The following is an 8,694-nucleotide window of genomic DNA, read 5'->3' as shown; positions in this document are numbered from 1 at the left end:
CCTACCTTTATGCCCCCCTCTCCTCATCCTCCTTCTTTTTCTCAGAGAAGGGGAGGGCCCCAACGCATCCTGGCAACCATTTTTTTTAATTTCTATTTTTTATGTTAATTACAGTTTATATGCTTTGTATCCCAGCTGTAACCCCCTCCTTCATTCCCTCCCAACCTTACCCTCTCTCCCTCATCTCCTCCCTGCCTGTCTCCAAGTCCATTGATAGGGGAGGTCCTCCTCCCCTTCCATATGACCCTAGCCTATCAGATCTCATCAGGTTTGACTGCATTGTCTTTCTCTGAGGCCTGGCAAGTCTGCCTCCCCAGGTAGCCTGGTAAGACTCCTCCCCCCTCAAGGGGAGTATATTTGAATTACTAAAAAAGATGTAGTGATAAGTTATATGCCTAAAGGAACACTCTTTATTTTTTATGTTAATTATTATTATTTATTATAATTTATTCACTTTGTATCCTGGCAGTGGCCCCCTCCCTCATCTCCTCCCAATCCTCTTCCCCTAGTCCACTGATAGGGAAGGACCCCCTCCCCTTCTATCTGACTATAGCCTATCAGGTCTCATCACAACTATTTGGATTGTCTTTCTCTGTGGCCTGGCAAGGCTGTACTCCCCAGGGGGAGGTGATCAGAGAGCTGGTCACTAAATCATGCCAGAGACAGACTAGGGAGGAACACTTTTTTTTTTTAAAGAATTTTTTAAAAGAAGAAAGTAGAGGTTTATGAAGTAAATATGATCATTGATAGAGTTTTAAATTTATAAAATTACCTTATAGATCCTGAAAATGATGGCCATTTATTAATGATAAAAATTATGATCACATTCTATCATGTGTATGCCTTTTATAAGAAGTCATACATATACATATATATGTATGTGTATATATATGTAAATATATATATGGCTGCACAAATTCACAATATTGAGTATGACCAGCAATTATTTCTATTCTGTGCAAATATGAAAATTTTAACTTTATTATATTTCTGAAAAGGAAATGTGCCTTAATGTAGATGGTGTCTTAGCTGTGAGTCAGCTTTATTGATATAACATTTTCCTGATTAGATGTACATAAGTTCATGAGCTCTCTTATTAGCAATACTATTTCCTGCTTGAAGAAATTCTGTGTTTTACACTATAAATCCAACAGCTGCAGTATTAACAACCAAGTTAGACAAATATATGGAACATAAGGATTGAAGAATGAGAATGAATGAATAATTTGAGAATGAATAATTTGAGAAGGGTTAAAGACATAATTTTGAAATGGAAATTCAAAAAGTAAGACCTTCTTACCCCAAGTCCTCTTTCTTTGTCTTCTTTAGGTGTACAGACTTTAGTATGTTTATCCTATCTTCTAGGTCTAGTACCCACTTATAAGTGAGTTTATACCATGTGTGTCTTTCTGCTGCTGGGATACCTCATTCAGGATGATCTTTTCTAGATTCCACCATTTGCCTGAAAATTTCATGATTTTCTTGTTTTTAATTGCTGAGTAGTATTCCATTGTGTAAATTTACCACAGTTTCTGTATCCATTCCTTCATTGATTGACTTCTGGGTTTTTTCCAGGTTCTGAATATTACAAATAAAGCTGTTATGAACATGGTTGAGCAAATGTCCTTCTTGTATACTTGAGCATCTTTTGGATATATGCCTAGGAGTGGTATAGCTGTATCTTGAGGAAGCCCTATTCCTAATTGTCTGAGAAAGCATCAGATTTATTTCCATAGTGGTTGTACAAGTTTACATTTGTACCAGCAATCGAGGATTCTCCTTTCCTCACTTAGAAAGACAAATGGGATGGACATTGGAAGTAGGAGAAAACAAGTAACAGGACAGGAGCCTACTGCAGAGAGCCTCTAAAAGACTACCTAGCAGTGTGTCAAAGCAGATGCTGAGACTCATAACCAAACCTTGGGCAGAGTGCAGGGAATCATATGATAGAAGGGTGAGTTAATATGACCTGGAGAGGACAGGATCTCCACAAGGACCAAATATATCTGGGCACAGAGGTCTTTTCTGAGACTGTTTCTCCAACCAAGGACCATGTATGGATATAACCTAGAACCCCTGCTCAGATGTAGCCCATGGTAACTCAGTATCCAAGTAAGTACCCTAGTAAGGGAAACAGGGACTATTTCTGACATAAACTCAATGGCTGCCTCTTTGACCCACCCCCTACAGGAGGAGCAGCCTTGTTAGGCCACAGGGGAGGAGGACATTGCAGCAGTCCTGAAGATACCTGATAAGCTAGGGTCAGATGGAAGGGGAGGAGGTTCTCCCCTATCAGTGGACTTGGATAGAGGCAGGGAGGAGATGAGGGAGAGAGGGTGGGGTTGGGAGGGAATGAGGGAGGGACTATGGCTGGGATACAAAGTAAATAATTTGTGATTAATATAAAAAAACAAAAATTATAAAAAAGACAAAACCCTTTAAAAGAAATTAGTAAAAATCAATAAGTTCCTTATGGGCTTGCAATGGATTTTCATAAAATGTTGATCATCAACTATCAGGCATGGATGTGGGGTAGATACAAAGGGCCTTATCCCTCCTAAACTACTTGCTTCTAGTAGGGGCAAAATCATTGCCTTTCAGTTGTGCATCCACTTTTGACCCCACAAGGATCCAATGGATTGTTCCAATTCAGTGGGTGCACTAGACAGCTTTATTAAGTCACAGAAAGAGAGAGAGAGAGAGAGAGAGAGAGAGAGAGAGAGAGATGCACAGACATACACATCAAAAATCTGGGAAAGAGATTGCTAGGAAATGGGGGAGGAGTTAAGAAGGGTTATAAGGATGAAAGTGAGATGAGAGAGATTATGAGATTATGGAGAGCATAAATGTAATTCATTATATAGATGTGTGAAATTGTTCAAGAACAAAATATAAGATTTTAAGAAATAAGTATAGTTACACAGACATTATGGGAGTAACTGGCCACTATCTGATTAGCTTTAAGGCCCACTCCATGAGATGGAACCTATAGTTAACATTGGTCAGGTGGCCATGAACCTGAGACTACATAGGCTATAGACCTAAGGGTAAACCAAATTATTTTTCTGCTAAAGAAGCATAGCAATAAAATGACTTCAAAGGGCATTTTGCTATACCCATAAATCAGTGTCTCACTCAACCATGATCGGAGAAGCTTCTTCTTGCTGTAGATGAGAACTAACACAGGGACTCACAACTGAAAAATGTACAGAGTTAGAGACTTTGGAACACTCGGTCCTAAATGAGATGTCTACATCAAATTACTCCTATTAGGACTCAGAGAGCCATGCAGAAGAGGCAGAAAGACTGTAAGATCCAGAGGGATGGAGGACACCAAGGAAACCGAGTCTTCCAGAAACAGTAGGACTGAGGCACATATGGATTCAAAGACTGTGGCAGCAGGCACAGGGCCTGTACAGGTTCAAACCAACAGGGCTCTAGCCCTGAGAAAGGGGGAGGGAACAAAAGCACCCATGCTTAATGACAAAGCTCTCTCCAATTGAGAACTGTTTGCAAAGAAAGAATTAGCTGTCTTCAATGCAGTCTCACTGGGTATATGAAACACATTGAATGGAAAGCCCCATGCCCATAGATTTTTTTTTGTATCATGTTGTTTTGTTTGGACATTTTATTTATCTTACTGGTCTTTTGTTTGTATATTATAGCTTCTGATTTTTGTTTTCAGAGGTTTTATTTTCATGTGTTTGTGCGGTTTTTTTGTTTTTTTTTTCTGCTTTAACTATTATTATAGTTTCTCTGATTTTCATAGTTTCCTTTTCTTACTAATGAGAGGAAATGACAATGAGTTGGATGAGTGAATAGGTGGGGAAGATTTGGGAAGAGATGGGGGAAGAGAAACTGTGATCTAATTATCTTGGAAGAGTTTTCAATAAAAAAGACACAATTTTATAAAATTTATATTTTATCCATTGTTTCTATAATTACTGTTAAACACACATGTTCCTAAACACATATATAAACACAACCTGCTCAAGCTAATATTGTTATGTGCATACATATGATTTTAATAATGATAACCTATTATCTGTAACAATATTTGGAATATTATAAAGCTTAAATAATGTTATGGGCTTTACTTGCTAATTTTATGTCAAGTTGACACTAGCTAGGGTTATCTAAAAGGAAGGAACCTCAGCTGAGAAAATGCATCCGTAAGATCTAGCTGTAAGGCGTTTTTGTAATTACTGATTGATGGGGAGGGCCCAGTCCATGTGTCATCCCTGGGCTGGTAGCCTGGGTTCTGTGAGAAAGCAGGCTGAGCAAGCCATGAGAAGAAGACAGTAAGCAGCACCTCTTCATGGTCTCTGTATCAGCTCTTACCTCCAGGTTCCAGACCTGCTTGAATTTCTGTCCTGACCTAGTTAATAATGGATTACGACGTAGAAGTTTAAGGCAACTATATCATTTCCTCACTGGCTTGCTTTGTTCATTGTGTTTCATCACAGCAATAGAAACCCTAAAAAGGACAGAGGCCAACGTGAAAATCGTTCTATCTCAATGAACAATAGACCAGGACTGGTAGTTACTGAGAATAAGTCTGTATCTGAAATGCTGAATAAACAATAGATCAATGTCATTCAGGGATTAAAAGGAGTGAGTAGAGCTTTCGAGAAAAATATTTACAACCTTTTAGAATATAATAGAGCACCATGATATCACATACCCTTAAAGAGTGAAGAAGAATCCAAACAAGGGCCATGTTGAATAAAGCTATCACTTGCCAGTTTCTTAGTTCATTGTGTTTTTGTATGTACTGAAACATACCAGCTCTCCTTTTTGCTTCATGACGGATAGTGCAATATTCTAACATTATTTAATTAATAATACTTATTTTGATTTTTGAGAGGCAACAATTGGTCTTTGTCAAATTAACACTATATATTTCTCTCTCAATCTGTCTGCCTCTCCCTACCTGCTTTCCCCACTACACGTGTGTACTGGACATTCGACTGTAATCTCTGCTATTACTCTGACTGTGCTTTCAGCATTTGTGCCTTTGTGCTTTGATGTAAAAGTTTTACTCTTTCTTACTATTGACTGTTTCATCCTTTCTATTTCATATTTCTATTTTTTAGTACTATACATAAAATATTCTACATGAATTCAAATTACTTTTGTCTACTTCCAGGAAAAAGTAAGTCGGTGAAAACTTTCACTGAATTATATCATGTAAATTAAATTTAGAGATAACTTTTGTTATTTCATCTTTTGTTTTCATTAACTTATTTCTTATTAGCTTATTAACTTTTATTATTTTACTTGTTTCTGATACTGTTGTTAGTTTATTTCATTCATCTTCAACTGATTCAATAAAATAAAATGTAAATGAAGCAATCTTTTAAATTTTTATTATTTTTTAAATTACGTATATGCACGTGCTGGTGTGCAGGTGTGTGTGTGTGCCAGTTCGGGTGCCCGTGGGAGCCAGGAGAGGGTGGGGGATCTTCTGGATATGGAGTTATAGTTACAGCCCAAAAAACAACTTTTCCTTTTCTTTTCTTTTCTTTTTTAAGTTAAACTTTTTTATGTAATATGTTTTGATCGTATTATTTTCCTCACCCCAATTCCTTAAAGATCCTACTCACCCCCTTATCCACCCAACGTCAAGTTTTTTCTATATGTCTGTCTTTTTTTCATCACAAGCCCCTACTCCCCAAAAATTAAAATTCAAATAAACAAGAGCAAATCTTTTAAACACAGTCTTAGACAGAAATTGCAAAATGTATTCAATTGAGATTTCAGACACACTCATTTACCTGTCCTGACAAGTAGCCTTTATGTGTGCATTGCCCTTCCCTTCTAATTACATCTATAGAGTGGTGGAAAACTTAAGTTTCTTTCATTTTATAAAACATAATAATTTTATGAAGGTAGATGTCCTTGAACAGGAGGAAGCAATGGAATGATAATTTCTCTTACTTGAGGGGAATGACTCACTGTGAAGAAAATCCTTTTCAATGTTCTTTCTGATACAGTAACATGTATCTCAGGTGGACCCCCTTGTTGTGCTTTGCAGGAACTCTGCATGGAACTACCTTAGCATGATGTGGTCTTCACATTGTTTCGTTCTTGTTTACATTGTAGCACTTTGTATGAAATAGGGATGCTTGGCTATACTTTGTTCTATCTCTAATGACAATGATGAATGCTATATTTAGGTGTTTCTTTCTCTCTCTCTCTCAGAAAACAAATAAACAAACAAACAAACAGATAGATGTTCCTCTCTCATCCAAATAAAACAATGTCCAAATATTCCCATGGTTTTGTTTGGGTTGATACATAAAAGATTATTTGAACTTTATTATTTATTCTGTGGATTGTGTAGTTTAATTTTCATAGAAAAAAAATCTTTTGTTTTTCTTCCAGAATTTAGAAAGTATGCTGATAAGTTAGAAGTTTCATTCTTTTGTTTTATATGGCTAAATTATCTTCTCCCAGTGCTTGAGTTTTCCTTTTCGTCTTCATTGAAAAAAAGAAAACACTTTTTAAGCTATCTGAGTCAATGCTTAAACACAGAAGGTTATCAATAAATACTTCTTTTGCATGCATGCTCTATCTAACTTTCAAAGACATTTTCGCTTATCTTTAACCCTCTATGTATGTATTAAGGTAATAATTTTCATAAAACTCACCAGGAAAGTATTGATCTTGAAGCAGAGATTCTGATTCTAGAACAAAACATTTAAATCCGGGCAGCCTTAGTTGGACGCAACTTCAATTCTTTTCTCGTGTATACCAAAAGTTATATCTCTTTTTTTTATATCACCATAAGTAGCTGAGTGCTTTCATGAAAGTTTTAATAGATAAAAATGTAAACAATACTGCTCAAGGAAGTCAAAGCCAGGTTCTAAAACTGCAGGGCTTCCTACTCAAAGGAAAACAAAACTAGTTGTGATAAACATAGCTTTTGAACTTCTAAGGTTGTCTGATAAGCCACATAGAAGACTATGGCTTGAGCTAATCTTCTCTGAAAGCGCTTTGAACAAATTGCTGTTAACACTCAGGTCTGACAGCTTAATGTTATTACACTACAAAATATATGTCCTTTTCCAAAATAAGCGTGTTTTAGAATAGCAGTACAGATGTCATCAAGGGGCAAGATTATCACAAGATAATTAGACCCCAGAGAGTTTATAGGCTCTTGGCTCACGAGAGCAGTATTGCAAGCTTGTCTTATTAAATAACTGTAAGGAAGTCAAAGTCAACTATAAAAACACGCATTTCCTGGCAATTACTTTAAAAACTATAAACTAGAGGTACACGCCAATGTTCTCAGATAATAGGGTCTCTCTTTTACCCCAGAGTGTCTAAACATAACTTAGAAAATCAACTTTCAAAGTGAATCTCAAATAAGAATGTGGAAAGAAAACCCTCTAATTTCTTTTTGCTAACATTTTTAGGTTAGCTGCTTTTAGGATGTTTTTAAGTTCTGCTAAATGAATTTCTGAGTTCCAAGAAAGAATTAGTTGACCCATTTTCATGAAAATATAAGAACCTAACTTCATGCAGTTCCAGTATGTGCCATGTTTATATAAATATATATTTATGTAAATATATACATAAATTTATTTATATATAAAATATACATATATAGGTATAGATATAAATTCCCCTTTCCTGAAAGGTCTCTTTTCTCTGTGTTGTTTGCTAACCAAACTACAACAGCAACACCATCTCTAGATGTGTTTACAATTTTTTCAAGACAGTTGTATCATACTTTCTGTGCAATCTTCTTCCACCATCCCTGACCTCCTTATCTCCTCAACACAAACATAGAATTAGCTTTTCTTAGGCATTCTAATAGACTCATGATTAATTTTAGGAACCTGGTAATATGAGTGCATGTTAGCCATATACGGACTATTTTTCTACATCAGACTCAAAATAAGTAATCTAAATCTCCGTTTCCTACAATGTTTCTATGTACAGTATAGTTGTTCAATCAAAACCTACTAAATAGGTGGATAAAAAGAGTAGGTAGATTGTACTGACTACAGAATTGAAAAGAAGTCATCTACTCTCCTGTCCTTTCTTTACTCACTGTACGCATTCTTAGTAGAAGAATGAAACTATTCTCTTTTCCCACAAGAAGCTATAAGGGTAAATGGAAGTTTTGTTGGCTTATTACAAAATTCTACCTATGTTTAGAGGCGAGAAAAAGAGCAGCAAGACTTCCTTTGTCTTCTTTCACTGTGAAGAGGGATTCACTATCTATTTCTCATGATATTTTTAAACCTTTTCTAAGCATGTTTTAGCTCTACTAGAGCCCTGATATATCTAAGTGCTTATAATGGGACCAGGAGTAATTAAGCAATCTAATAAATTAAAATTAAAAATTTTGTGAGGTCAATCTCTGTGAGCCCCTATGAATCCAGGTTATTTCATTCTGGGGGTTTTCTTGTGGTGTCCTTGACTGCTCTGGCTCTTCTGAGTGGACCTCTCTTGACTCCTCTTGCTCCTTCCTCTCTCTTTTGCAGAATTTCCGAGCTCCACCTAAAGTTAAGCTTTGGATCTCTGCATCTGTTTCCATCAGTCTCTCTGATGACAATTGTAATTGCATCAACCTATGACTACATTTGAATATCATTAGAAATCATTTCATTTAACTTTCTTCCTTCCTTCCTTCCTTCCTTCCTTCCTTCCTTCCTTCCTTCCTTCCTTCCTTCCTTCCTT

Source organism: Psammomys obesus, unplaced genomic scaffold, assembly GCF_907164565.1.
Source record: "Psammomys obesus unplaced genomic scaffold, mPsaObe1.curated_primary_1811, whole genome shotgun sequence".
In the NCBI taxonomy this organism is placed as follows: Eukaryota; Metazoa; Chordata; class Mammalia; order Rodentia; family Muridae; genus Psammomys; species Psammomys obesus.
Note: the sequence above shows the minus strand (reverse complement) of the source record.